The sequence below is a fragment of the Euleptes europaea genome, chromosome 1 (genome assembly GCF_029931775.1).
Source record: "Euleptes europaea isolate rEulEur1 chromosome 1, rEulEur1.hap1, whole genome shotgun sequence".
NCBI classification, from domain to species: domain Eukaryota; kingdom Metazoa; phylum Chordata; class Lepidosauria; order Squamata; family Sphaerodactylidae; genus Euleptes; species Euleptes europaea.
Genome location: NC_079312.1, coordinates 60264810 through 60292208, shown reverse-complemented (window position 1 = coordinate 60292208; position 27399 = coordinate 60264810). Strand labels below are relative to the sequence as shown.

The 27399-nt window shown below is 42.9% G+C and overlaps 1 protein-coding gene across 1 annotated transcript in view; it reads right to left on the bottom strand.

Annotated features, from left to right (window-relative positions):
* IL17RD (interleukin 17 receptor D) overlaps positions 1–26575 on the bottom strand; it is a 79950-nt gene extending 53375 nt beyond the window's left edge. The window contains exon 1 of the mRNA XM_056858242.1: positions 26559–26575. The gene's annotated coding sequence lies outside the window, so the exon portion shown is untranslated. The remainder of the gene's footprint in view (positions 1–26558) is intronic.
* Between the last annotated feature and the right edge of the window lie 824 nt (positions 26576–27399).

The window sequence follows — 27399 nt, the reverse complement described above, 5'->3', positions numbered from 1 at the left end:
CCCAAACTGTATTTAAAGAAGTTTCCCCATTAAGGTTAATTTCAAAAAAGTCTTTCATTAAAACCTGTAATTCCTTTTGTATCTTGTTGTCTTTTAAAAGTTTATCGTTCATTCGCCATCTAAATGCTTGTTTATTGTTCCAATCAAAGGTAACAGGATTGTGATCAGAAAAAGTTCTAGGTAAAATATGAATTTTACGTAGTTGCGTGAAAATTGATTTACTGGCCCATATCATATCGATTCTGGAGTATGAATCATGTCTTGCTGAATAAAAGGTGTATTCTTTAGCTGTTGTATTCATTGTTCTCCAAATGTCTTGTAATTCTAATTCTGAAGCCATGGCAAAGAAAGTTTTAGGCAAGCATCCATCATTGATATCTTTTGCTTTTGATTTTTTGTCCAGAGATGGGAGAATAATTCCATTGAAGTCGCCCATCAATAAAATTTGGTCTTGTGCGTACTGGGTTATCAGATCATGTAATTTTTCATAGAAGGATTTTTTCCCTTCATTGGATGCATAGATTCCAACCACTATTGTCCTTTGTCCCAATATTTTAGTTCTGATAATTACAATTCTTCCTTCATTGTCTTTATATACTAGTTCTGGACAGAGACTGGGGTGGGCATAGATTACCACTCCCTTTGTTTTAGTTTTAGCAGAAGCAATAAATGCTTGTCCAAGCACCTGTTTCTCCAAGTATTTTTTATGCTTTGAAGCTATATGGGTTTCTTGTAGGCAAATTAGGGAGTATTTATATTTCTGTAGATATTTGAAGATTCTGGCCCTTTTAGTTTTCTCATTCAGTCCATTTACATTCCAAGAAATTGCTTTTGCCATAATGTAGTGTTTTTTAGCAAAATAAAAAGTCTATAGTTTGGTACCACCTTCTGCACCCTGTACCTCTTCTTCTTCCTCTTCTTCTTCCTCCTTCTCTCCAGGTAATTCTTTAAGGTCCATTTTATATTTTCTCAGAAATTTCCCCACATCTGCTTGGGATAGAATTGTCGTTTTCACTTCCTTATAGGTGAAAGCCAAACCTTGTGGCATAATCCAACGGTATTTGATGCCATTAGCTTTCAGTATAGACACAAAGTCTTTGTAGTTATTCCTCTGTGAAAGTAGATGCCTTGGAATATCCTTCAGTAGTATAAGAGAGGAATCTCCTGCTGACACTGGATTTTCATAATGAATCTTCATAATCTTGTCTTTAACTCTGGTGTCATAGAACACTATCATCAAATCTCTTGGCTTAGATCTTCTCATTCTAGCAGGTAGTGGTATCCTGTATATTCTATTAATGGCTTGTTTTAATTCTTGTTCATCTATCTGAAATAAGTAGGCCAAATTTGGTATTGCAGATTCTTTATTGTCTCCCATCATATCTGGAAAATTGCGTATATGAAGGTTGGTCTCTTTCACTCTCATCTCCATCATTGCCATTTGATTTTTTGCCGCCATCTGATCCGCTTGTATTGTTTCAATCTGTTTTTCTTGGCTTGTTATTTTTTTCTTTGTGTCCTTGTGCTCATCCATCACTTTCTTAATTGATACATCCATCGCTTGCATATCTGTCTTCATAACAATCATTTGAGTTTTTACTTCTTTCAAGTCTCCAGTGACCACATCCAACTTCTGATTAATAGCTTGGGATGCTTGACCAAGATTTGTCATCATAGAAGTCAACTGTGCCATCTGTGTAGACATCTGTTCAAACTGTTTATTTGTTGCCTCAGTTTGTTTAGTTAGCATATCCTGTAACTTTTTTTCCATGGTCGAGGTTTGTAAAGAGTCCCTTAGTTTAGTATAGGCAGGGCTGTGTAGTGAGCCAGAGCGGGGTCGAGACATTTACATTCAAAAAAAGCTGGTAAAATACATGTCCACCGACAGGGCCTTTAAGGTGCTGGTTAAAAGATGATAGTTCAAAGATCAGCCTAATAATTTTTTCGGGTTGAAAAGAGTCGAAATTGGCTTTAAAATTGCATTTTAAAGTTTTAAAATACCAGTGAGTTTTTTCGGTCGCTCTAGATCGGATTAATCAGGAAGTAAACAGGAAGTTACTAGTGCTGCAGACCTTCTATCGCCTCTTCTCGATGGTTATTCCTTCAGGAATGATTTGAAAGTAACTCGAGTGCGACGGATATTCAGTCCCGCGGCTACTTCCTGTTGTTTTAGTTCCAATGATAGAGAGGGTGTTATAGAGAGTCTTCCGTTCCAGGCACTCCCTTACTGCAAACGTGGCAGGAATTCGCCGGAAAATCAGGAAGAGAGATCACCCTCCCCTTCCTTCGGACCTTCTCATTGGTGATAATTCTTGTCAGTCTAAAAGGTATCCTTCCGACTCTTTGTTATGGTTTAGGCTGATCGATCCGATAAGGCTCCTGTCGCTAATCCCGATGACTAACTCAGATCAAACTTTTTCAGTTCGGATTATGGAGGGGTGGGGGTCCCAGAAATATTCTTATCAGCCCCCCGTCTGTTCAAATTTCTAGTAAGTAGACGAAGAGTTCTTTTGTACTCACTTGGGTGTCAAGAGGTGAGGTTCTTTTCTTTATGTAGTCCTTATGTTGGTATTAAGGCGGTGGAGGGTAGAGCTTGCTGCCAAAGTTGCGTTTTGGCGATGTCCTTCCCTAGTGCCCTCGCAGGACCGGCGTCTAGGACTCCGAGGGGCTTAAAAAAGCCCCCTCAGAGTACCTAGGAGGTCAAACCGCGTTTGCGGGCTGCAGGGAGTTCCTGCTTTCCAACCCACTTGCAAGGGTCGGATTGGGGTATCTATGTACCCCAAAAATAACGCAAACTTGGATTTCTCCCAGGACAACCTGGGGAAATGGAGTGCTCTCTCCAACGGCACCACCGGAAGTCCTGAAACAGGACTTTAATTCTCAACCATGTTGGTGGAATTTCTCTCCAAGGTTCAAATGATGGTTGAGTGAGAGCTGAAAAGACTAAGTGTAGTTGCCAAGAAGGAAATCTACAGACAACTAGAAGGTTGACATGGGCTACTCCTTTGAGAAACCTGACTATGTAAGGATGTCTGGATATTGAGCATCCATCGACCTCGAGGACCACTGTAGTCAGGGCTGCCACCTGTCTGCATAGCATATTTTGGTCGACAACATTTTGCACAAACTCCAGGATTTGATGTAACATAGGGGAGAATGGGTCTAGGTGCTTCCATTTGGACCACCTGGCATACACCTTCCATGAAGAGCTATAAATTCTTGATGTAGAAACTCTTCTAGAGGCTAGCATGGTGCTTGTGATCCTTGTAGAATAGCCTAGCCGTAAGAGTCTTTCCCTTTCCAATTCCATGCAGTCAGGTGTAGCCATGATGGGTCTGGGTGCCACAGTGGCTCTTGTTAAAGCAAGTCCAGACCAACTAGAATCTGCCAAGGATCTTCTATCGATAACTCCACCAATGCTGAAAACCAGGGTCTGCCTGGCCAGCTGGGGGCTATAATGATCAGGGTTCCTTTTTCTTGTCTCAGTTGCCATAGCATCTTTGGTATTAGCAGAATAAGTGGATAGGCATAAAGGGGACCCAGTGGCCAGGGGGACATCAGGGCATCTGTTTACTTTGCTCCTGCTTTCTGGAACCTAATGAAAAATCTGTGCACATGGTGATTGAGATATGAGGCAAAGAGATTCACCGCTGGGTTGCAAAAGCATTTCAAAATCTGTAGGAAGATCTCCATCTTGAGAGACCACTTGTTGCTACCCACCTGTTGTCTGCTTAGCCAGTCTGCTAGCACATTTTGCTGGCCCTTGATGCGCTCTGCTGATACGGACTCGAGGTTCCATTCTGAACACATGATGCATACCATCTTTGCATGCAGGGTCAAAGACTTGGACCCACCCTGCTTGTTTATGTAGGTTTCACGGAGATAGTGTCTGCTCATTATTGTTCCTGATCACATCCTGGAACCTGACTAGAGCCAGTCTGATTGCCCTGATCTCAGGAAGGCTGATGCTCCTCTTCCTCTCTGCATAGTTTCAGGTCCCTTGTACAGGTATTCCATGACAAGTTGCCCCCAGCCTGTCAAGCATGTACCTGTAAATACTGGATTATGTTGGGCTTTATTCCCTGTCCTTGGCTAGATTGGATCATTGGGCCTGTCAAAGGCCCTGTCATGGGGGTAAGTAAGAGCTAAGGGAATGTGTCTTCTGAAGGATCTGTTGCTGGAAAGGTCTCAGGACCTGCAGAGGACGGGTGTGAAACCTCGCCGAAGGAACTGAGTCTAGGCAAGCAAACATTAGGCATTGCAGTCTTGTCATCATTAGTGATGATGACCTGGAATTTACGAGTTGTCTTGCCATGCCTAAGATTTTCTGGATCTTCTCCTCTGGCAGGTACAGCCTGTTTAAAGAGAAATCTATTGTGGTTCCCAGGTGTTCTATCTGCTGTGATAGAATTAGATTGCTCTTGGCTGAAATGATAAAGCACCGTGGCAGGCTGGGGACTGAATGGTAGACAGAATGTCCGTGTGCGTTTGTATCAGGCTTGGAGATCTGATCCAGGTATGATGATGAAGAGCTACCAAGGTCACCGTCACTTGGAGAACACCATTGGGGGCAGAGCTAGTTTGAAGGGCAGGGCTCTGAACTGGTATTGTATCTTGTTGTAGGCAAGTCTCAAGAACCTTCAGTGAGATGGAAGAATGGGAATGTGGAGATATGCCTCGGTGAGGTCTATGAAAGCTATGAAGTCTTGTGGGCAAAGCGCTTCCATGACAGATTTGAGTATCTCCACCCTGAAGTGTTTGTGGACCACAAATATGCTGAAGTACTTTAAATTTAGAATCGCTCTCCAGTCCCCATTTCTCTTGGGGACTGAAGAAAATCAAGTAAACCCCTGATGATGCTTTGCAGCCAGAGACTTGTTCTGTGGCCTTGATGTTTACTAGGTGATGAACGGCTTCCATAGTTGACAGATTTTCTCTGTTTGGATTTTGGAGATTGGAGAAACCTGTCTTGTGGGAAACATTTGAATTCTGTTAAATATTCTGTTTTTATCATATCCATTACCCATTGGTCCATGTTGGACCAACTCCACTGGGGGAAGAAGTGAGTGGGCTAAATCTTCTTCCCACTTGTGGGGATTTGGTGGCATTTTCTCTTTTATTGGGACATTCCCTTTAATGGAATTAAAGGTCTGAGTTTGTTTGTTGGTTGTTTTTGGACTGGAAATATCTGTGTCTATTCTCCTGTCTGATCCAGTTGGGGCATCTCTGGTCACCCCTGAAGCACGGCAGAGTATGCTGACTTCGAAAGGAATGTGAAGGGTTCTTCCTTCTATCATATTTCCTACGTGCTCTAGGCATGGCTTTCTTCTTGTCCTTGGTTTCTACCAGGATATCATCCAGGCTGACTCCAAAGAGTTTATTTCCCTGAAACAGAGAAGACGCTAATATTAGCTCAGAATGGTAACCAGTTTGCCATGCTCTGAGCAACAGGTGTCTACGTGCCACTACTGCCAATGCCACGGCACGGGAGGAAAAGCACAGTGTGTCCAGAGTAGCAACAGCCATAAATGTGACCACTTTAAAGAGCCCACTGGTACCTTCCCTGATCTTTTTGTTCTCCTCCAGAATCAGCTGAACTAGCTTGCTAGCCCAAATGATGGAAGCTCTCATGACCACAATGATGTGGCTGATGCTCTTATTGCAAGGGCTGAGGCCTCATTGGATCTTCTGAGAAAGTAATCTGATTTATGGTCCAGTTGGTCACACAGGGATCCATCCCCATCTTTAGTAACCAAGCCCCCTGAGGGGACGGCTACATCAGGAGCATCTACTAATGGAATATGCAAGAGATCCATAGCATGGTTAGGCAAAGAATGAAATCTTTTTGCTAAACTCAAGATGCAGAAATCAATCATAACATTTTCTCATCATTTTTTTCAGAATACGCCATCAGAAACACTTGTACACTAACTAAAGTGTCATTGTGGGATACCCTAAAAAGACCGTGCCCTAGAGAGCTGTCTTTTTGCCTCAGAGGTTGGAAACTGTTCATCAACAGCCATTGGAAATATCCAAGTGACACCATGTTGTCAACATCTCATCACAAGGGGAGCTAGCTTTGTATAACAATGAGTGAAAACGCACGGTCGCTTTAGCCTCCTTTATTCCGTTTCAGCCAGGATTCAGTCAGGATCGAACGCATGATTGGCGAAACGCATGCGTTCGATCCTGGCTGAATCAGGGAATAAAGGAGGCTAAAGCGACTATGCGTTTTCGCCCAACATGACTGACAATAAAGGAAGAGCTTGATTCTAGTAGTCCAACCACAATGATGATACAAAACAGTGACTCCAAAATAAGAAGCTACAGAATTTACATTACTGGTCATCAGTCGAGCTATTTACTCTGCAGAAACCACTTGTTTATTCTGAAGGCAATCATCATGCTGAGCAAGCAACATAGTACAGGCCAACTGACTTTGCTAATGTAAACCTTACTAATGTACTTTGAACTTTTATCCATCCACACATTCAATTACTGTGGCATCTACTCTCATTTTTTATCCATACAGAGTTATGTACCACCCACACATGTTTTTTACCCTTAAGATTGTGACAAATAAAGAAGGAAGTCCAAATCTTGTCCACCCAAAGCCACATTATTATAGCTTAGACCTGAAGGAATAATTATGTGATCCACTGTCACTGGTCCAGACCAACCCCTGAAGCCATTCACAGAGGCAAAGGGCCAATGGAAAGGTTTGTCTACTACAGCTATCTATAACTTTAATGCATTTTGCACATAAAGCATGGGCTTTGCCACTAAGCCAGTGGTTCTCAACCTGAGGGTCAGGACCCCCAAGGGGGTCGCGAAGTGTTTTCTGGGGGGTCGCCGCCACTGTCCTGGGACAGCCCCCATCCCAGGGTGTCCAGGACTAACCCAGAAGCCCTGTAACCCTGATCCTTCCGCGAGGGCAGGGAAGACCCCAAGCAGAGAGGTGAGGAACTGGCCGACCGACAGCCAGAAGGAGCCAGGCTGCAGAGACGCGGCGGTGTGCCGCCGCACACCAGCTGTAGCCCCGCTGCCCAGCTGAGAGGCGGGTGGGCCAGCCCTGGACACGGTCACACCTGCGCCAGGCAGATGATGCGGCAGGATGTGTGGGAAGCCGAGGAAGCTCCCCTGGCTCGGCCAGTTCAGGTCTCGGAGGAGAAGAGGGCGGTCCCCCTTGAGGCCACTACAGCCACGTTGTTTTTACTTTTAGCCACGCTCAGGTGGGGCGGGAGCTTCAGCCTGGAATCCAAGTGCGCATGTCTGTAGTGTGGCTTCGCTTTTCTGCCCTGAGTCATCAGTTCCGCTCTGGCAAGGCCAAGGGGGAGAGAGTCGAGGTGCATGCGCAGTTCGGGATTTCCCCCTCGAGCGCGCAGGTTCGGTGAGGCGCAGAAGGAGCGGTGACTGGCAGAGGGGAGAAAAAGGCACGAAAAGTCCGAGCGGGATAAGCGGCCCTCAGCTCTTTCCTGGCCCTTCGCTCTCATGAGGTGATTAAATGGAGCTCCGCTTTGAGGGATAACTGCAGTTCTGTGCACAAGCAGTGTCCCAGTCACAAGAGAGGGGGTTTCCTTGCGAGAGCCCCGGCCTGCTTGGAAGAGTTTTTGGGGAGAGAGGGGAGGACAAGGAATGCAGTGCATGCTCAGAGGCACTCTTTCCTCCATGCCAGGAAAGGTTGCCGCGCCACACAGTCACAGCCGCTGTGCAACAGGTGGTAGTACCATTTGCTTGTTTGTTTTAAACTTTAAAATTTAAAGTAATTATATATATGGATACCCTGGACTGCCAAAAAAACAAATGTTTTCTTTATCCTATTGAAAATGTCATTTATGCAAATTTATGCAAATGTGACGAGGGTCACAGGTTACTTGGCAATTGTAAAAGGGGGTCGCGACTCGAAAAAGGTTGAGAACCACTGCACTAAGCTATTCTTGAACTAAAGCTTTCTTGTAGTTTTTAATCCTTAGTAATATAGTATATATTGTTTGGTTATAGTTCTGAATGTTCAGAGATGACCAATAACTTTTTCCCCACTGAGTCTTAGGAAGGTAGTCTTGCAATTAAACTTCTGTGTTACTCAACAGACCCAAGTTAACTTGATTGCCTTACTATATTGTATTCATATTGCCAAAAATATGTCAAATCTTCTATGACAGTTATCTACTCTGCCTTTACCAGTCATGTCAATTTACAAAGGACAACTCATATTATCATGCAAGAAACTGTGTTGTAAGAATCTCACTTATGTGAATGAAACCTAAGCAGTAGAGATGACCACATTATACCTATCTCTGTTTGCAGAGAAGAAGCCAAATTTATATGCCTCCTTTGTTTATTTGGGGAAGAATGTGATTAAATTGATAAGAACTCAGTAAGATGGACTATTTATTAGTGCTAATTAATGTCTTTAATTTCCTTTCCAACAGGACAAAACACAAAACTACTTTTCATCCTGAACAAAAGAGCAGATACAGTAGAATGAGGGGGAAGGAGCATGCCTACTTAAGTCAGTTATTCAACGCTTCTTTGTTGATGGGGCTTACAGAAAGAGGGAAGGGAAGACTTCAGAGACAGATGCAAAGTTGGAGGACTATCATTTCCACCTTAACTTTTCTCTTCAATTTCGTTTCATATAATACAAGACAACACGGACAGCTTCAGAAAGCAGAAAATTAAGATATAGGCATCAGAAGGTTAAAAGCTTTTCTGAAATCAATGAATCAGAAACACAATGTCAAAGTCAACTTCCATTTACATGGACAGAGGAAGGGATCAGCTTTTATACATACATTGCAGTTTATAAGACATTAATGAAAAAATACTGGTCTTTGATACATTTTCTAGCTATTGTTACACAGAGTGAAGTTCCGATCATTCTTTAAAGGGTTTGAACAACATGAACAGTTTTCAAAATTTTAGTTAAATTAAGTGTTAGTCCAGTCCTATCACATATGTAGCCTGGGTTACTAAGAAAATCCATGGGGCCCTTGGGCAAACACGAGGGGGCTATTATGGCTATTAACCAGCTAAATGCAACTTCCATTTCCAAGTGTGGGGCAGTCTCCCATACAAAAAGATCATGTAAGACGTTAGGCTAGAACCCTTTTCTTCAACTTGCTAGATGTTTATGTGGAATGATTTTCTTTTAAATGGAGAGGTGCTAATACAATCTCACAAGCCCAACCCACAGTCTGACATGGTACAGCCCAGATTCATGCTCACCATCTCATTGGTAACTACATCTAAGTGTCCATCAAGCCCAACCCACAGTCTGACATGGTACAGCCCAGATTCATGCTCACCATCTCAGTGGTAACTACATCTAAGTGTCCATCAAGCCCTCCAACACTGGCCAGCCAGGTGCCTTGATAAATAAAGCTCACAAGCAGAGCAAGAGGGTGATGGCTATCACCTGTATCTGGGACTTAGAAGAATGGTTACCAAACCTGGCACCCACTTCTGTGGAAATTATACTGATTAAGCAAAGGTTGCTTTCACACTCTCACAAACATGACACACATGACTGGTCTAATGGAAAATAAGTTTTTTATATATAATATTTTTATTTTTATATAAGAGGATACAGAAAAAGGGAAAAGGGGGGAAAGAATAAAAAACACTGTGTCGGTGTCCAAGCTTTAATATAATACTAGATACACACATCTATCTTCAATTTTAACTTTAGACTTGCACTATTAAAATCCTATATTGATAATTAATAAATCTTCTAAATTACATATTAAAGACCTAGAAAATTGGGAGCGCTAATAGGTGGTTAATAATCCAGTATTGGCTATTACAATTAAACTATACATACCCTTTTCCATATCAGTATTCTAAAACAACGAACTTCTAAGGCTAGCTATTACCTTAGGGTTCAGCCCCTATACCACCAAAAAAGTCAGAGAACTTGAAACACGTAAATATTTTTCATATAATGGTTGCCATTTCGAGTTAAAAGAAGTTTTTTTTAAAGTCATGCCATTCCATAGGTGGTGGTGGTGGTAAGTGCTGTCAAATCACAGCGGACTTATGGTGACCCTGCAGGGTTTTCCTGGCAAGAGACGTTTGGAGGTGGTTTGCCACTGCCCACCTCCGTGTGGCCTGAGGGAGTTCTGAGAGAACTGTGACTGGCCCAAGGTCACCCAGCAGGCTTCATGTAGAGGAGCGGGGAATCAAACCTGGTTCTCCAGATTAGAATCTGCTGCTCATAACCACTACACCACGCTGGTTCTCATTCCATAGGTAGGCAAGTCTAAAAGTAGTATTAGGAGGCTTACTCAACCTTCAAATTTAAAACAACAATTGCTGTGGAGAGGTCACTGTTTCCCCCCCTTTCCCTCATCGCAGTTCAAATCAAGGAGAAACTCTTGGTGACAGCTTTCAGCAATCCTGCTCAGGTCTCAAAACCAGTCACAAGGAGCTAGCAACTGTGCTGTCTCCCCTGCAACCTCAATCCCCAAAACATTTATGCCATACTCATGCTTTGAAGATGCCTTCTGCTCTACATTCGAACAGTCAATGGTTTCGAAAGTATTGGCAGATGGATACAAAAAAATCTCATTTTCCCTTTGTATTGGTGCCGGGAGTGTTGAGTGAAATTATATCCCATTTTTTGCCCAAGGAATTGATCTTAAAATAGCACTTCACAAGCCGGGGATGCACTAACACTTATGAGGAATGGCAATGCCATCTCTTCCCCAGTGATTTCTTCCCTTTTCCTTCCCTCTTATTGCCACTTTCTCTACCCGCTCCTATCAGCTGATCATTCTTTCCCCCAAAATGCCTTAGTTGCTGGACAACCATACTATGCCAACCATGAAGGGAGGTTAAACCCCCCTTTTTTCTCCTCAGATTTTTCTGCAAACCTAGGGGTTCCTATGAGTTTGTAGAAATCCCCCCCCCCCCAATCTGTTCCTGGCCGTATCACGTAGATTTTTCAGTCTGGGACCAGGTTCAGAATCAAATTCCTAAATACTAAAAACAGTTGTCAGGCTTCATTCTGACTGCTTTTACTGTTCATTTGCACTTAACTTGTTTCTGTGGGGGCTATTTTCTAGGGGGGGGGGCTATTTGAGCGGTTTGTTATAACTCTTAGATCAAGTGACCCTGCTTATTACACAGGAGCAAAGCCTCCTATTCTTCCACCGAGGAAGTAACCAATTACAAATTTAGCAGTTTAAAACTGTGAAGTGCCTTGGCTGTCATTCACAATCTTATCTTACTGCTCTTCTCCAGGGAATGCTCGAATGTTTATCTGGAAATATACACTCTTCACTCTGGCAATTAAAAAAAAGTCCTGTGTTCACAGTGCAGCAGACACAACATCTATAAAGGTATATAAACATTGCACTTAGGTTAAAGTGCATAGAACAAAACAAAAAAAGTTCCTACTGTTGTTTGAAAAGTGATAACACACATTTAACCAACAAAAATGCCTTAATTACACAGCTATTCAGTGACTTTGCTGAAATCAGACACTTTTGCCCTAGACCAGAAAAGATTGCAGCGATTTGAGATGGAAATATTTCCTGTCCACTCACTGCCAGGTTTGTTCCCAGAGTGATATAACAGATGACATCCAGTACAATAAATTCTTTTATTAACCATACATTTGAGACTGCTTTAGGGATTTGGAGTGTTCAGTTTCATGCTGAAAAAATGTAATGTTATCCATAGACTGTCAATGTGTGTAACAAAAACAGAGGCACAGGTTACTGCTTTGATCTACGGGGGAAGGGGGATGTGGGAAATGCCTGAATTGAAAAGCAGACACACAAGACTTCTTCAGAAAATTAAATTTAAATGTCCTTGATATTGATTATTTGACAATAATAAAATTCTAGGTAACTGTGTAATGTCAGTTCAACAATGAAGAAGAAATTAGGACTGTAGAACAAAAAAAAGAGAAAGCTTTCTCCCTTTTTAACCAAAGCAAAGCGGTTATTCTTGAGAATATATGAAGCTGCCTTGATACTGAATCAGACCCTTGGTCCATCAAAGTCAGTATTGTCTATTCAGACTGGCAGCAACTCTCCAGCGTCTCAGATGGAGGCCTTTCACATCACCTACTTTCCTAGTCCCTTTAATTGGAGATGCCAGGGATGGGATCAGGGACCTTCTGCATGCCAAGCAGATGTTCTACCCCTGAGCCACAGTGTGTGCATGTGTGGGAAGTAGCACTTGCGAGGAAATGACTTATATACAGTATATATTCCAGATCTTTTAAATACAGTGTTTAGACTTTTTCATCTTCACCCCTCCCACCACAGCCCATCATGAAATATTGCTCCTGGAGGACAAGGGGTCCCCTCCCCAAACAGCATGGGGGAAATCAGAGGCCCGCAGCAGCAGGAGGAAACTGGTGAAAACCACCCAGTTCCCTTTAGTAAAAGCCTACCATGGGATCCAAGCCACACTATATGTGCAGTCCCACCTGTTTTGGTAGCAAATGCCACCTGTGATAAGACTGATCCTACCTGTGATAAGATTGCTAAAAAGAAACTATCCTTGTAGCCTGTTATCTGAGAAACTCTACACATCCCTTCAAAGGCAAAGTCATTTCAAAAGTTGTAAATCTAATCCACACCTATCGTAAATTAGTGGGGAATTTATAAGTGACTTGAGTATTTGTGCGTGCTACATACTGCATGTATGCTTGTATTCCTAGTACAAAATAGGAAGATAGCTATATGGAAACACTGGCTTTCAGAGTGCAACTGTACAAAAATTGCAAAGAAGAAAATCAAACTGAACCATTCTTTACACAGAAACACAAACACAACACAAAATACACCACACACAACTACATTCTGGAATCAACATGCAAAACAAATAACACTCACATCAAACATAACTAAGATGGAATGAATGTAGTTATTCAAACCTATTAAATTTTTGGAGTAATATGGGGGTGTATCCTCTCATTCAATTTTTGCCTTTGATTCTTGCATCTACTGCTAAACAGTCATAAAAAGGAAGTTCTGTCTTTGCAGTTCATTCTTTAACAAACTGAACCTTCCATTTAAAATCTCTGCATGACATTTCACAGCTAGTGGTCCTTCCTCAAAAAGTCAATGGCATGATTAATCTTAGAAACGCAACTATCTGGAGATACCTAAGCTGTACCCTCTGGTATTATCCCAACCTTATGAATAAAAGATGGGAGTTTGTTTCTACTGTTGTTCTGAAACAGCTCACAATAAGAGCTTGTCACATGTTAAGGGCCAGAGTTTGCTGACATTTTAACTTTTTTTGTGATTTACACTTCATTCTGGTCAGAAGATAAAGTAAAAATATAATTACAGAGATGTAAATACAGACTACTACCTCCAACAAGTATAAATACAGGATCATGATAATTGATAACCCTGGTTTGACAGACTTTAACATTGTACTGCTAACTCAGAAGGTTTATTTTGTAATTACCAAACCGTTATAGTGGTTTAAAAGGAATTGTTTCCCTGACTTGTGAATTATTTTGTTACAGAATTGCTAAAACATATTAGATGAGGAAACAGAGTGGTTTGGCAGGGGAATCAGAGAACCGCTCAAGACCTAAAAACAAATTAGAAGTGCTGGTAATCTAGAAGGACCCTTAACTCCAGATCAGTAGCATATCAGGCACTGGCCTATTTGTTAGAGGATATTGTGTTGATAGAAATGCTAACTTTGAGGACAGATCTAAAACAAAGATCCTTATTTGACATTACTGAAGATCCTTTGGATTTTTTAAAGCAGTTTTTAGTAAGATCCTGCTGAAATTTTACTTGCAAAGTAAGCCTGGAGTTTAACCAAGTTCCCTCTTGATTTACAACCTTTAAAACAGCCCTCTTTGTTTATGTCAGAATAGTACCATACTAAGTGGGCTTGCATTTTGTAAAGGTCTGAAAGCCTTCATGGCTGGGTACAAAAATAAACACTCAGCAAGAATAAAATAAAACTTGAAAATCTGCCTGTGAAGTCTCTTGAAACATTATAGCTTCAGAAGACTGGATTTATGGACTGGGGCAGTAGATGCCCAAATATAACCTACCAAAGGTTACCTGAACCCCCCAAGTCCAGGTAGGCTATAAAGCAACATTTCCTACCATCAAATATTCAGCTTACAACTGCAAATTAGGGGCTATAACCCTCCCCATAATGACTACTTCCATGAGTATCAAAAAGCATTATTTTAATACTTCAATACTATAGTAAGCATTGTTTGGGTCTGTTTGCATGAATCTGAATAATTTGACCTACAGCACATGTGCAGCGTTTTTTAAAGGCAAATAGCCCAGGCTAGCCCAATCTCATCGGATCTCAGAAGCTAAGCAGGGTCAGCCCTGGCTAGTATTTGGATGGGAGACCTCCAACGAATACCAGGGTCGTCATGCAGGGGTAGGCAATGGCAAACCACTTCTGAACGTCTCTTGCCTTGAAAACCCTACGGGGTCGCCATAAGTCACCTATGACTTGACAGCACTTTCTTACACCAAATAACTGAAGTTTTGTTAATCATGTTTGGAAAAGATGCATTAGTGTTGATGAGAACAACAAAGGTTGGAAGGAAAGCAAACTTTCACAGAAGTGACAATGGATCACCAGAGGGTTTTGTATCCAAGAAATTTTGGGCACACAATCCTCCCCCAATCAATCAACCATGAGTTCCATATCCTGCCTGAATTTGGTCTCTCTTTTTGCCCACCTCTTATTCATCTCTAAATTCACTCACTCTTATTTGCACATCTCTGCCTACAATCTTAGCAGAGTGCAACCCTCCCTTCAAAGGACACACAAAGTGCTTGTTCATACAGAAATAAATCACACCAGTTGGGCTTCCACACAAGTAGGTACCATGGAAGTGGCTCCGGTTCACTTTTTTTGGATGAGAGGGCAAAGGACAGCCACCTACTTCCAACATACAAATTGGGGCTTAGAAGGGTGTAAATCTACATATGGTGTAAATCTGCTTAGGATGGCACTGCTGGCCTACTGTAGGAAAGCATGGCTGATCCTGGCCCTGGTGTACTTCAGCCAGTGCCCAGTGGCGGTATAAAAGTTGTGTCTCTTGCCTTGATAATCCTATGGGGTTGCCACAAGTCAGTTGTGACTTGACAGCACTTTCCACCACCAAATAACTGAAGAGGCTGTGGCTCAGTGGTAGAGCATCTGCTTGGCATGCAGAAGGTCCCAGGTTCAATCCCTGGCATCTCCAGTTAAAGGGACTAAGCAAGTAGGTGATGTGGAAGACCTCTGCCTGAGACCCTGGAGAGCCGCTGCCGGTCTGAGTAGACAACACTGACTTTGATGGACCAAGGGTCTGATTCAGTATAAGGCAACTTCATTTGTTGTATGTGTCTTTTATGGCTGGCACTCCACAGCTAAGAAGGCCTAGCACCTCTGCACAAGCAGACATCAGCAGCCCTGTCCTTTTCACATGCCTTCTCCTTCCTGACACATGTCAAGACTTCACCTTACAAAAACATCATGCATTATTGAAGCATTCTGAAAGCTTGGGGCAGGTAATAAAAATGAACATTAGCAAAACAATAGGATTTCATCAAGCTCAATTACATGCCTCAACTGCTCATCAAGTTAACCATGAGTCCCAAAGGGCTAGCCCAAACACATAGGTTTCACAAGGTTTCTGAAAAATGCTCAGGCTTGAACTTTGGCAGAAGGAATTTTCATAACTGGGAAGCAATTACAAAGAATTACATTCTTTGTGCAATTATTGGCTGAACCTGATGCAATTTTTCTTATTGCTGAACCGGCTGCATAGATAATATAATTAAGACAGTATCCTTAGTGGCTCTCAGAGACTGGAATGGAACAGTGTTAGTTTCTAAAGTATCTTAGGCCCAGCATGCAAAATGGTTATCACCACACATTCCAGATTTATTTAAGTGAGAAAAGTTTGATTTCAGCTAGCATTTTTATAAGATAATTACTTTAACTACTTGGTAATTTGGACTTCTCAAATTTCTTAGGGGGAAAAACTTTTTTAAAACTAATACTGATCTGCCTGCTATCTAAACTAGCATAGTTAAGTAATCCTTTGGGATTAAAGTATTAAAAATCTGGGAGTTAACAGTAAGATTCAGCATTTCAGAATGCAGAGTACTGTTAATTAGAACTCACAGCTTGAGTGTGGGGGCATTTTACAAGGAATTCTTACGAGGATCACCTTGAAAGCTTTTGATGCTGAGGAAACACCATAACTTTTTTTCAACACACAAAAGCAGCCATCAGCAGAGCACAACCAGATGTTACCTTTTCTTAGTTTCTGCAAACCTCCATGACCCCCTTCAAATTAAAAAAGGCAATGGCATTTTTTTAAAGCCACAGGAGCTATCATTAGTGAAGCATTCTAAGGATTTTCATTAATTCATAGCCAGCCAACCAGGAATTTTCCCACAGCCATGTACAAAAAAAGTCAGGGAAGTCACTGAGTGCTTGGCTGGATCTGAATATGGTCAGAAGTAAGATCAGAGGTATCTAGTCCCTCCCACTGGAGACAGAGGAGGGTTCAAAATTAAAACTGAAGGCTACCCACTAAGATAATATGCTCTAGCAGGCTTTGCTTTATCATTGAATCCATTCATGGCAACCCACTGAATGCACTTCCACACTACCTTTAAATCATATTCTCTTTAAAACAGCAGTAAGAATTGATAATTAAGATGATTAAACTGCTTTGTCCTTCACTGAATCCAAAAACTTGCAAGGCCATTGAAAAACAAGTAATCTTACACTGTACCTTGAACATCCTAAAAAAACTTTCAATACATATTATATATGCTACATAATTTAAACATATTGCTAACAACTCAATATTTGTTTACCAGAAAAAGAATTAAGAGTACACAGAATAAGTTAAAGTATGAAAACTGATCAGATTATCTTATAAGTATTAAATAGTAGAAACACTTTGCAGTGAAATAAGTAGAATATTAACTTCCCTGAGGCTTTCATTATTTGATAGTTGCATATATTATGGGGGGGTCCTCATAATTAGCGTACAGCTACTGTTTAAGTTCATCACTTTACTAGCCACAAAAAAGAACAGATACATAGATCACAATTGTATTTCTCCGTTCTTTTCCAACATATTTCTTTAGAAATACCATAAAGGCCTATAGATGGAAGAGGGGAGAAAAAGGAACTCTACAGGAAATGCTTCTCTTCCATATTGAAGGAAGAAAGCCTGGATAAGCATTTAGGGTTTTGAACTGGCTAAGCAGAAGGTCCGAGGTTCAAGCCCCAGCATCTCCAGCTGAAAGGATCGGGTAGTAGGTGATGTGTAAGACCTCTGCCTAAGACCCTGGAGAGCCACTGCCAGTCTAAGTAGACAATACTGACGTTGATGGACCAATGGTTTTATTCAGTATAAGGCAGCTTCATATGTCCAGCTTCATGGGTTGGGGAATCTTTGGGCCTCAAAACCAAAGAACACTAAGGCTGAGTGGTCCTGTGCTGCACAAGTGCTCCCAAAATAATGCAGACAATAATTTGATGCAATGTGGTTTCCAGAGCTCTGCTGCATTTTAGTGAATAAGTATTTCAAATACATGAAAATCTCCAAGGATTTCCAAATGGCACTAAGTCACACAACAGGCTAGACAGTGCAGTATTTGTAAAATAAAATAAAAGCTTTATATCTAAGAGGTGTGCAAAAGCCACTTTGTACCGAGACCTGTGGAATCCCAATGAGATCTATGAAACACAGAAGAAACAAAAGTTGTGTGTGTGTGTAAAGTGCCTTCAAGTCGCAGCCGACTTATGGCGACCCCTTTTGGGGTTTTCATGGCAAGAGACTAACAGAGGTGGTTTGCCAGTGCCTTCCTCTGCACAGCAACCCTGGTTTTCCTTGGTGGTCTCCCATCCAAATACTAACCAGGGCTGACCCTGCTTAGCTTCTGAGATCTGATGAGATCAGGCTAGCCTGGGCCATCCAGGTCAGGGCACTAAACAAAAGTTAGAGGATGGCTTTAAACTTTGCTGGGTAGAGAGACAGAACCCATCCCATCAACAAGCGCTTCCACTGGAAAACCAGGTGCAACTGTAATGATCAAGCCTCTATCACTGATTGGCTCAATTGCCTACTTATCCCAGAAAGCCAGAGCAGCCTGAAGGGCTTCTGTTTGACGCTGGCTAGCTGCTCTGCCTCTAGCCCAATCTCGTCAGATCTTGGAAGCTAAGCAGGTGCAGCCCTGGTTACTATTTGGATGGAAGACCACTGAGAAAGTCCAGGGTCAGGACTCTAAGAGAGGCAGTGGCAACGCCTCTGAAGGTCTCTTGCCTTGAAACCCCTAAAGGGTCACCATAGGTCAGCTGCAACTTGCTCGCTCTTTCTACCACCACAGCGGCTCTGATCCCATTGGCTAAGCAACTCTCACTGCAAGAGCTTCTCTGCTACTGGCTGAGTTATTCATGTACTACAGAAGGGAATGGCAGGCAGAGGGCTTCAAGAGCATATGATGCAAAAACATTGGAACTCCTAGTCAACATTTTATTACATTGTGGAAAGATTCTCCCCCAAACCCAGAAAAGGCAAGTTATAGAGGATCACAGTAATGAGTAGACACATCAACCCTTCTTAAGCAAGATACATAATGGGAGCTTATAATGTACGAGTAGACTATGTACAGTTTTAGAAGCGCTCCAAGGGTGTAGTCTTACATATACTTATGATAAAGTAATTGGATTTACTTAGGTTCTCATTATAACTAGAACTTATTTTTTGCTGTCAAGTCACAGCTGACTTACGGCAACCCCATAGGGTTTTCAAGGCAAGAGACATGCCCCTGGTATTCCATGGAGGACTTCCATCCAAATACTTGCCAGGGTCGAGGCTGAGAGACTGTGACTGGCCCAAGTTCACCCAGCACGGCAGAGTGGGGATTCGAACCTGGGTTTCCCAGATCCTAGTCTGATACTTTAACTACTACACCATGCTGGTTCTATAGCTAGAACTAGCATTTACCATATCAATGGGAAAACATAGTGCAGCTAATGAAGTGAATTCAAACAAAGTATTTGTCACACAAAACTGACTGCAAAAAAACCCACTTTATGTTTACTTTTGGTTGTGGCAAAGACACAGGCAAGAATAGCATTGTAATATAAATGCAAATAGTTTAACAGTCTTAGCCTTGGTAATTCAAACAAAACATTCCTTAAGCAGACCAATGTTACTGTAGGGGAAGGTATGCACATTCATTAAAAAAAAAAAGTCACCCAAAAAGCTCTACTCCCACCAAAATTAAAATGACATTTTCAGTAAAATATTTTCATTTTCAAAAACTTGGAAAACAGCTAGTTTTAGTATGCGCATAAATGAATCAGAATGGCCTCCCAGGGAAATTCTGTAGAAATTACTAGTAGGTTTTGGGACTCATTCAGGGCTGCTGGTGACTCCTGGTGTAGGCTGCTACAACAACAAGCCTGCCAAGCCCTGGCACAACATCATCCTTGAGAGTTACCCTCCCAAAGCTTCTTTCTTGCCCTATATCCAAGCTTTGAGTACAAAACAGGCTTACCATTTGCTCACCCGCAGAGGGCAAGCTCCTGCCCCACCCTCCATTGCCTGCACTTGAGTACTGGAGCTAAGGGAGAAAATGGAGAGGATGAACAACAGCATGGATTCTGTGGCATCACTTCTGGGTGATTGTCTGGAAGTGATGTGAAAAGTCCCCTCTGTGACACTCTAGAAATTTCCCCTATCTCTGTGGTCTTTGCCACAGAAATTGGGGGTATTCCTAGAGCATTGTGGGGGGAGCTGTGGTGTTACAGCATTCATGATGCTTCCCTTTCCCAGGTCCTGCCCCCAAAAAAGCTCCCAGGACTGCCAGGCACAGGCCAAGAAATCCTGGCATGCAGTCTTTCCAAAAGGCATGATAGCCAGGCACTAGGAGTAACAGAAGAGGCTACCAACTTCACAACCTGTGTGGGGGCTTCTAGAAGAAGTTCCATGGAACTAGAATGCTGACTGTTTTTCACATGGGGCTTGTGAATTCTCCTCACCGTTGCTGATACAACTTCCACGTTCCAGGTTTCCCTGCCCCAGTCCCTCCGCAGTGCCATTCCCCCCTGCACAACTGGGGCTTTTCCAGGTTTTTTTAAATTGGCAATTGAACTATAACAATCTGTGTTATCAGGTTCTCCGAGTTCCCAGCTTTCACTTTTTTATTTATTTTTTTCATTTTAGGGGAGGGGCCGTGGCTCAGTGGTAGAGCATCTGCTTGGCATGCAGAAGGTCCCAGGTTCAATCCCCGGCCTCTCCAGTTAAAAGGACCAGGCAAGTAGGCGATGTGAATAGACCTCTGCCAGAGACCCTGGAGAGCCACTGCCAGTCTGAGTAGACAATACTGACTTCGATAGACCAAGCGTCTAATTCAGTGTAAGGCAGCTTCGTGTGTTCATATGTTCAAAAAGTAAGGTTCTAACCGCTTTCATCGCAGAAATATAAGTTGAAACGCATATCTCTGCAAGGAAAGGGGCTACAGACTTTTTAAAAAAGTATTGGGTATTTAGGGAACATGAATAAACAGATGGTTATAACAATATGATATTTGGTTACTAATTTTAAAAACAAAGCTCCCTGGTGGTAGTATGAGGGGAAATGGCCACTGCAGAAGCAGGGAAAATGGCAGGACTGAGAGAACTTTGCTGTTCACATGGCAGCCATCCAGTCTTTGCAGCAATCTTTTCCAAATCTTTGCAGTGAAGCAGGTTTGGGAAAGATCTGAGAAAGTCAGAGAAAACCTGGAAGGTGCATTAACAGACCATGATGCTGTGGGGAAGCAGGAAAAGAACCCAGTTCCCAACAGCTTTGAACCCAAAGCAAATAACCCTAGGCAAACAACATACCCAAGGCAGAGGAAGGCTGTGAGCCACAAACAAAACATACCTCTGAGCCAACATTTGATGTTGCAACATCCAGTTTATAGAAGGCAAGCTAGCCAGGCTAAGACACAAGCAATTTTGTCAGGCTGAACACACACAAAACAGTGGTGGGGTTTGTGCCCCAAGCATCAACCCCACCCCTGAAAATATCCTTCCTACAAATCCATTTCCTTCCGATATCTCCTTCAAGTAATTTTCCCTCTAAAGCAGGGGTGGGGAACCTTTTTTCCGCCAAGGGCCATTTGGATACTTACAACATCATTTGCGGGCCATACAAAATTATCAACTTAAAAATTAGCCCACCAAGCAGGCAGCTGCCCCAGATGACCGCCCCGTGCACGGGCAAGCAGGCAGGCATCCAACTGGTGGCGCATTTGCCCACCTGGTGGTACAAGATAGTCTGTTGCATCAGCTGGGAGTAACCATCCAGCCGCACGCCAGAGTTGCTCCTGCGCCACATGGTCGGGGCCGGATTCTACAGCCGGCTCCTGCTACCTCCGCCTGCAGGGATGAAATGAGGACACACTGGCTAAGAACTACCCCCCATGCATTCTGGCCCTGCCCCCTTTAACCCCTCCACTGTCACCACTTCTGCCCCAGACCTCTTGCAGTACAGAGGGAATACGTTTCTCCACGGCCCGGGTGGGAAAGGGTTAACACAGTTTCTTGGGCAGTCCTAGCAGCTCCATAGCTAACAACTCTTCTGCAAGGGGGGAAAAAGGTTCTTTTTCTCGGCAAAACAAACTCACATCCGCCTTGAATAGAGGCTATTCTAAAGTCACCCAAAGTAAGGTGGGCAACACTGCCCTGCCACCTCAGTGATGGAGCCTGCAGTCCAATTCCTTGTTTCCATGCCTTCAGATTAAAGAGGCGGTGATCTTGTTAGATCTCAGCAGCTAAGCAGTGGCAGCCCTGGTTAGTACTTGGATGGGAGACCACAAGGAATACCAGAGTCCTTATGCTGAGGCAGGCAATGGCAAACCACCTCTGTTCATCTCTTGCCTTGTAAAACCCTACTGGGTTAACATAAATCGGCTACAACTTGACGGCACTTTACACACACACACACAGAGCAAAGAAGGTATAACATTTAAAATGGGCAGGTGCCTCCTGAACTCCCAGTCAGCAAGGCCTGCCTCTGCTATTCTATTCATTCACCACATAAGAACCTTGCAGCTTTGGCTTCTACCATACAAACAGACTGGGAATGGAAACAGTGAAATCCTTCTGCCCACCTAAACTAGTATCACCATCTTGGACCCTAACATATGGTGGTCCCTTCCAACTCTATGATTCTATGATATCTTGAGGCAAAGTAGGAAGACTTTTTTCTGTTAACACAACTCAGTGCCACAAGTAAACTTATTTTAAAGATATATATGAGAGCCGTACTTTATAAATGCCAAATATGTACACACTGTGCTCACAGGGGGTGCAGGAGTGCACCCACTAACAGCTTCCCAGTCTCTATACACTTTTTGTACAGTTTGTGAAAGAGTCCACAAGCAGGGCTCTCAGGACACCAGCATCCCAAATTGTGAGACTCATGGGATGGGGCCTAGTGATGCCACGCTGAACAGCAGTCTTAATGGTAATACCTCCACACACCACTAGAAATTGTACATTCTGGAATCTATGAAGGCAGGTAGTCACAATGTGGATTTGAAAAGACAGACTATTCACCACAAACTGAGATTTTTAAAAAAATTAACAATGTGTTAAATGTAAAATGTAGCAGAGCTGTTAAGAGCCAGATTACTTCCTTACACCTCCAATTTACTTGTACAGTAGTTACCATGAACAGGCATATGCTGAAGTCTCAGAACAAACTATTAGGTGTGGTGCAGCAGTTAGGATACTGAATTAGGATCAGAGAGACCTGGGTTTTCCACAAACTTTACTGGGTGGCTCCAGGCCAGTAATTCTCTCTACCTCACAGGGTTGTTTTAAGAATCAAATGAAGGAGGGACAAAACCTTGGAGGAAGGACAGGACCAAAATGCACTAAATAAGCAGCCCTGAGTATGAGCCCCCAAACCTGAGTCTCAGGGCCAAAACTCTGCCACTACTCTTTGAATGGACACACTCTTCCAAAAATTACACAAAAAGCACTTGGAGCTAGCAGGTTTGATGCAGCTCCCCATTCACAGGTGTATGGAAAGTGACTTAGGAAAAGTAACCTCAAGGTACGTATTCCAATCAACAAAATATTGAACAACAAAGCAGGAAAGTGTGCAGTTACCAAGCATCGTTCCATTTTATTAAAAAATGAGCACTTGCCCTTTCTCTGATCATCAATTGAAGGGACATGAGGCCATTTCACTTAACCTCCCTCCCACTGGAGATAAGTACTCTCAGAACGGATGCTGATGATCATCTGTTCTAAAACTTGCACATACTTCAGGATAACGCAATGAGCACCTATCGGCACTGGATCTCCAAAAGACATTGCAATACGCAGTACCCAACCTCTCTGTGTGACAGTCTGTTTCCCTTGCTGGATCACCATATCAAGATGTCAGGCAAAGCAACTTTTGCCTAACAAGTAACAAGGTTCTACAATTTTCTACATATATTATTATGAACTATCATGACAGAAAGAGAATACTTTAAAATGAGATAAAACATGACATTGTATTTTACAATAATTTTAAATGAAGAGGATATTTGAGTCTTTTAATCTTAGCCTCTGGCATCTCCAAAGAAAAAGGAAAATTTGTTTTACATTTAAACTGTGAACAATTTTAGTTTATTGTCCATCAGTAAGGAACTACACTTCTGTCATTTTTATTATATTCTAGTAAAATGCTAAGCGCAAGTCCCATCTTTTAAGAAGAATTAAATGGGCAAGTTCACATCAAAGCCCTCCTCTCGTGTAGCTGCTGGAAAAAGCAGCTGGCCTTTATTAAAGAGCCTTTTACAATGTTCTTTGCAGCTTTAATTAGCCAGCATCTATAATACGACATGTACTACAACCCTAAGCATGTACACTTAGACATATGACTCAGTTCAAAGGGATAGGCTGTAAGGGTGCTATTGCACACATACCAGAGTAAATGCCATCTGACATTTTAAAAAATCAAATTTTTTACATTTTACAAAAAAGGACATAATAATTTTTACATTTTAATTCCCCCCCTTAAGATATTACATACACTTTGCTCTTTTGACTGTTCTCATCCGCCCTCTGCAAAGGAACATAGCTCACCTATGTTTTGGATTGCTGGGCCCACTGACTTTACTTTGTTATAAGCTCCACTTCTATTTGGGCACATGAATGCACGCATGCCGCCTCAATGTAAAATTTCACATATCTAACAAAACAGATCCTGGTTTGAAAAAACATTATGCAACCAAGTATTCCTTTTCAGGCATCACAAGATGGTCATCTGGACACCAAATTCCATTTCATAGCCTTAAATTGCTTCACATTTGGTAGACATTACATCTATCAAGGTTTTGAAATACCTGGTCCTATACTTTCTCAGTACTATTTCCAATTCCACAGTGAGCCTGTGTTTCTTAACTACTGTCTGCAAAAATTCCCAAACAACTAAGTGAGTAAATAAGGTTACAGGTGTGGAGAAAATTATAAAACCAATAGTTAAATATTACAATCCACAACCCCTTTACTCTGCTATGTACTCTCAGCAGTCAAGGAGACTGCTTTTATTTTCCTTTTGTTTTTGAAGATTTGTACCTATCCTTCCTCTAGATGGTAATCATTATAAATAAGCTACACTAAGGATATCTGTCTGAATGGAATACAATTGCTTCAGGGCTTGTGCCTTTTCAATCAGTCAGTGTCCCCGCAGTGTTTAGAGTGGCAGAAGGGAAGTGGCCTGTGGTTAAACAGAGGAAATACCAAGGAATTTTAATAGAGCAAATAGTCTTTTTACTTCCTACAGGGTAGCACATCAAAGGCTGCCTTGCCCCAGAGCAGACAATGTGTTACAGGGGCCATCAGTCATTTAATAGTATGTCAAGTCTATTCAAAACTTACACGCAGCCCAAGATAAATACTACACAACAAAGACAATGGGTCCCATCCTGCAGCCAACAGCACTTTTTTGTCCTCAAATAAGAAAAACCACACAAGCGGCATCAGTATGTTTTAATCACTAACCAAGGAAAGCATATTCAGAATAATGTATTGGAGATATAGACTTACATTTGCCAGTGTTTGAAATATAGACTACATTTGCCAGTGTTAAGGTTTGCTTTAACAGGACAAAATATGGTTTCTTCACATTATATCATACATTTAAAAATCTGAAGGTAGGTTTTTTGGAAGCTTGACTAAAGAAGAAATGTGTATGCATTTACAATAAGGAGATGCAATTCATGTTTTTATCAGAAAACACAATTCACTATTGCCATGTTTCTTAATATCCATTATAAACAAAGGGGGGAAAGGTGTAGTGTTTTAACAGCTATTAAAATCTGCAGGGCCTATGGGTATCTTTTAAAAATGCAAATAAAATACCACTTTTGCCATGTGCAACAGTCAACAGAAGCAGCAGCTGAACATACTTTCAATCTAGACGTATCAGTTAATGGAAGTCCAGATGCAAATTCATCCAGTGGAAAGTTAAGTTCTTTACAAAACTTTGGCTGCGTTTGTACTGTTTCCCCCCCCCCCTTTTGAAAATATTTTTGTGAACACTTGTCTTTTCTCATGTACTCTATAGATTCCACAGGGTGGGGGTTTAGGGGGGGTGAAGGGGCTGTGTTTTTCTGCTGTAACTTTTCCCCTCCTCTCAGTGTTATGATCTGAACCCAAGGAAATCTCTCTGACAGTCGAACAAAAAGGGAGAGGCAATGAAAGTCACTCATGCCTTTCGACAAGCGTTCATCCGGAATCTTTAATAAGGCTGAAGATGGAACAGAAAGGGGAAAAAAAACAAGATCTAGTCAAAGAAAGGCCCTTTAAAAGAGTCACGCTCAGGAAAAGCCACGCAGAAACCCTTGCAAGTAGCAAGCCGGTAACAGGAACAAAAGGTAAAGCCCTAAAACACTCTTTTTATCACCTTTCTCACACACATTTCCCCTTCGGTCTAATGACCGGGCCTGTAGCCAAACCAGCCTGGAATCATTAAAATAACAAAGGCCGAAGCAATCGCCTTTTATCCCCTCTCCCAGGGCAGGTCTCGTTAAGGGAAGGCAGGAGGGACAGATAAAAGACCTGCTGAGCGACTTCACACTTGTTGGCTTCTGCCCCTCGCCCTTCCCCGCCTCAGACTCCCTTCAGCACGAAGGCGACCCTCCGCCGCCCCAAACACCCCACAGTCTGGAACTGCCAACTTCCCCAATCAATCGGAAAGAAAGAAAGGAGAGAAAGTGTGTGTGCGCGCGCGTCTTTTACAGGGTTTGTTGCACAACCCCATCCCGCTGCACCTCGTACAGAAATGGCCAGCCGCCCGGGCAAAAGCAGCAAGCAAGACCACCTGCGGCTGCTCCCACCCCGGGGATTGGGAAACCCTCGAGAAGCGGCGGGTCGCCCAGGCTACTTTGGCACCGCCCGTCCCGCCCCGCGCGAGTTGGCAGAGAGAACCCGCTCAGCCCCGCGCAACGCCGAGCCACCCAAACCCCTTCCCTCTCTCTCTCTCTCTCTCTCTCTCTCTCTCTCTCTCCGTCTCTCCCCCCGTCTCTCTTTCTTACCCTCCAGCCGCAAGCCTCGCCCGCCGGCCCTTTCTTGGTCCCCGCCGCCGAGGCGGCGAGGCGCTGGCCGTGGAGGCCGGCGGTGAGCGAGAAGAGGAAGGCGCAGAGCTTCAGCCAGGGGGCCATCGTCCAGCTCGCAGCTGCAGCCACCGAGGCTCCCAACCGCCGCCCCGCCAGCCGCTTCAGGTTGGGAAAGCCGAGCAGGGGAGGGAGGGAGGGGAGGGGAGGAGAGGAGAGGAGGGGGAGGCACGCATGCGCGACGGGCTGCTCGGAAAGCATGCCGCTCTCTCTTTCATCCCCCCCCCCCCGGGCCCATGTACGGGAGAGGGGCTGGACCGCCACCGCCATGTGTCCAGGCGCAGAGGTCAATTGCCCTCTTCTGCTCCCCCGCCCCAGACCTTTTTTTTTTTAATTTAATTTGCAACATCTGAGATGCAGTGAAATCTAGTGAGACGTTTCTTTCCTTCCTTGCATCAAAAGAAGGGGGGAAATGGTGTTTTTTTAAAAAAATTTTATTGTTTTCCTTCATTTAATACATCCGTGTAAAAGTCAACATTCAACACCAAGAGTTAATAAAAGTAATACAAAATCTAATAAGCATATAGTGACTTCCCCCTCACTCTCTTCCACCTACAAATAAAGTGTATATATTGGTTCTTGTAGGTTATCCGGGTTGTGTAACCGTGGTCTTGGTATGTTCTTTCCTGACGTTTCGCCAGCAGCTGTGGCGGGCATCTTCAGAGGAGTAACACTGAAGGACGCTGAAGTAACACTGAAGGACGCTGTCCTTCAGTGTTACACCTCTGAAGATGCCTGCCACAGCTGCTGGCGAAACGTCAGG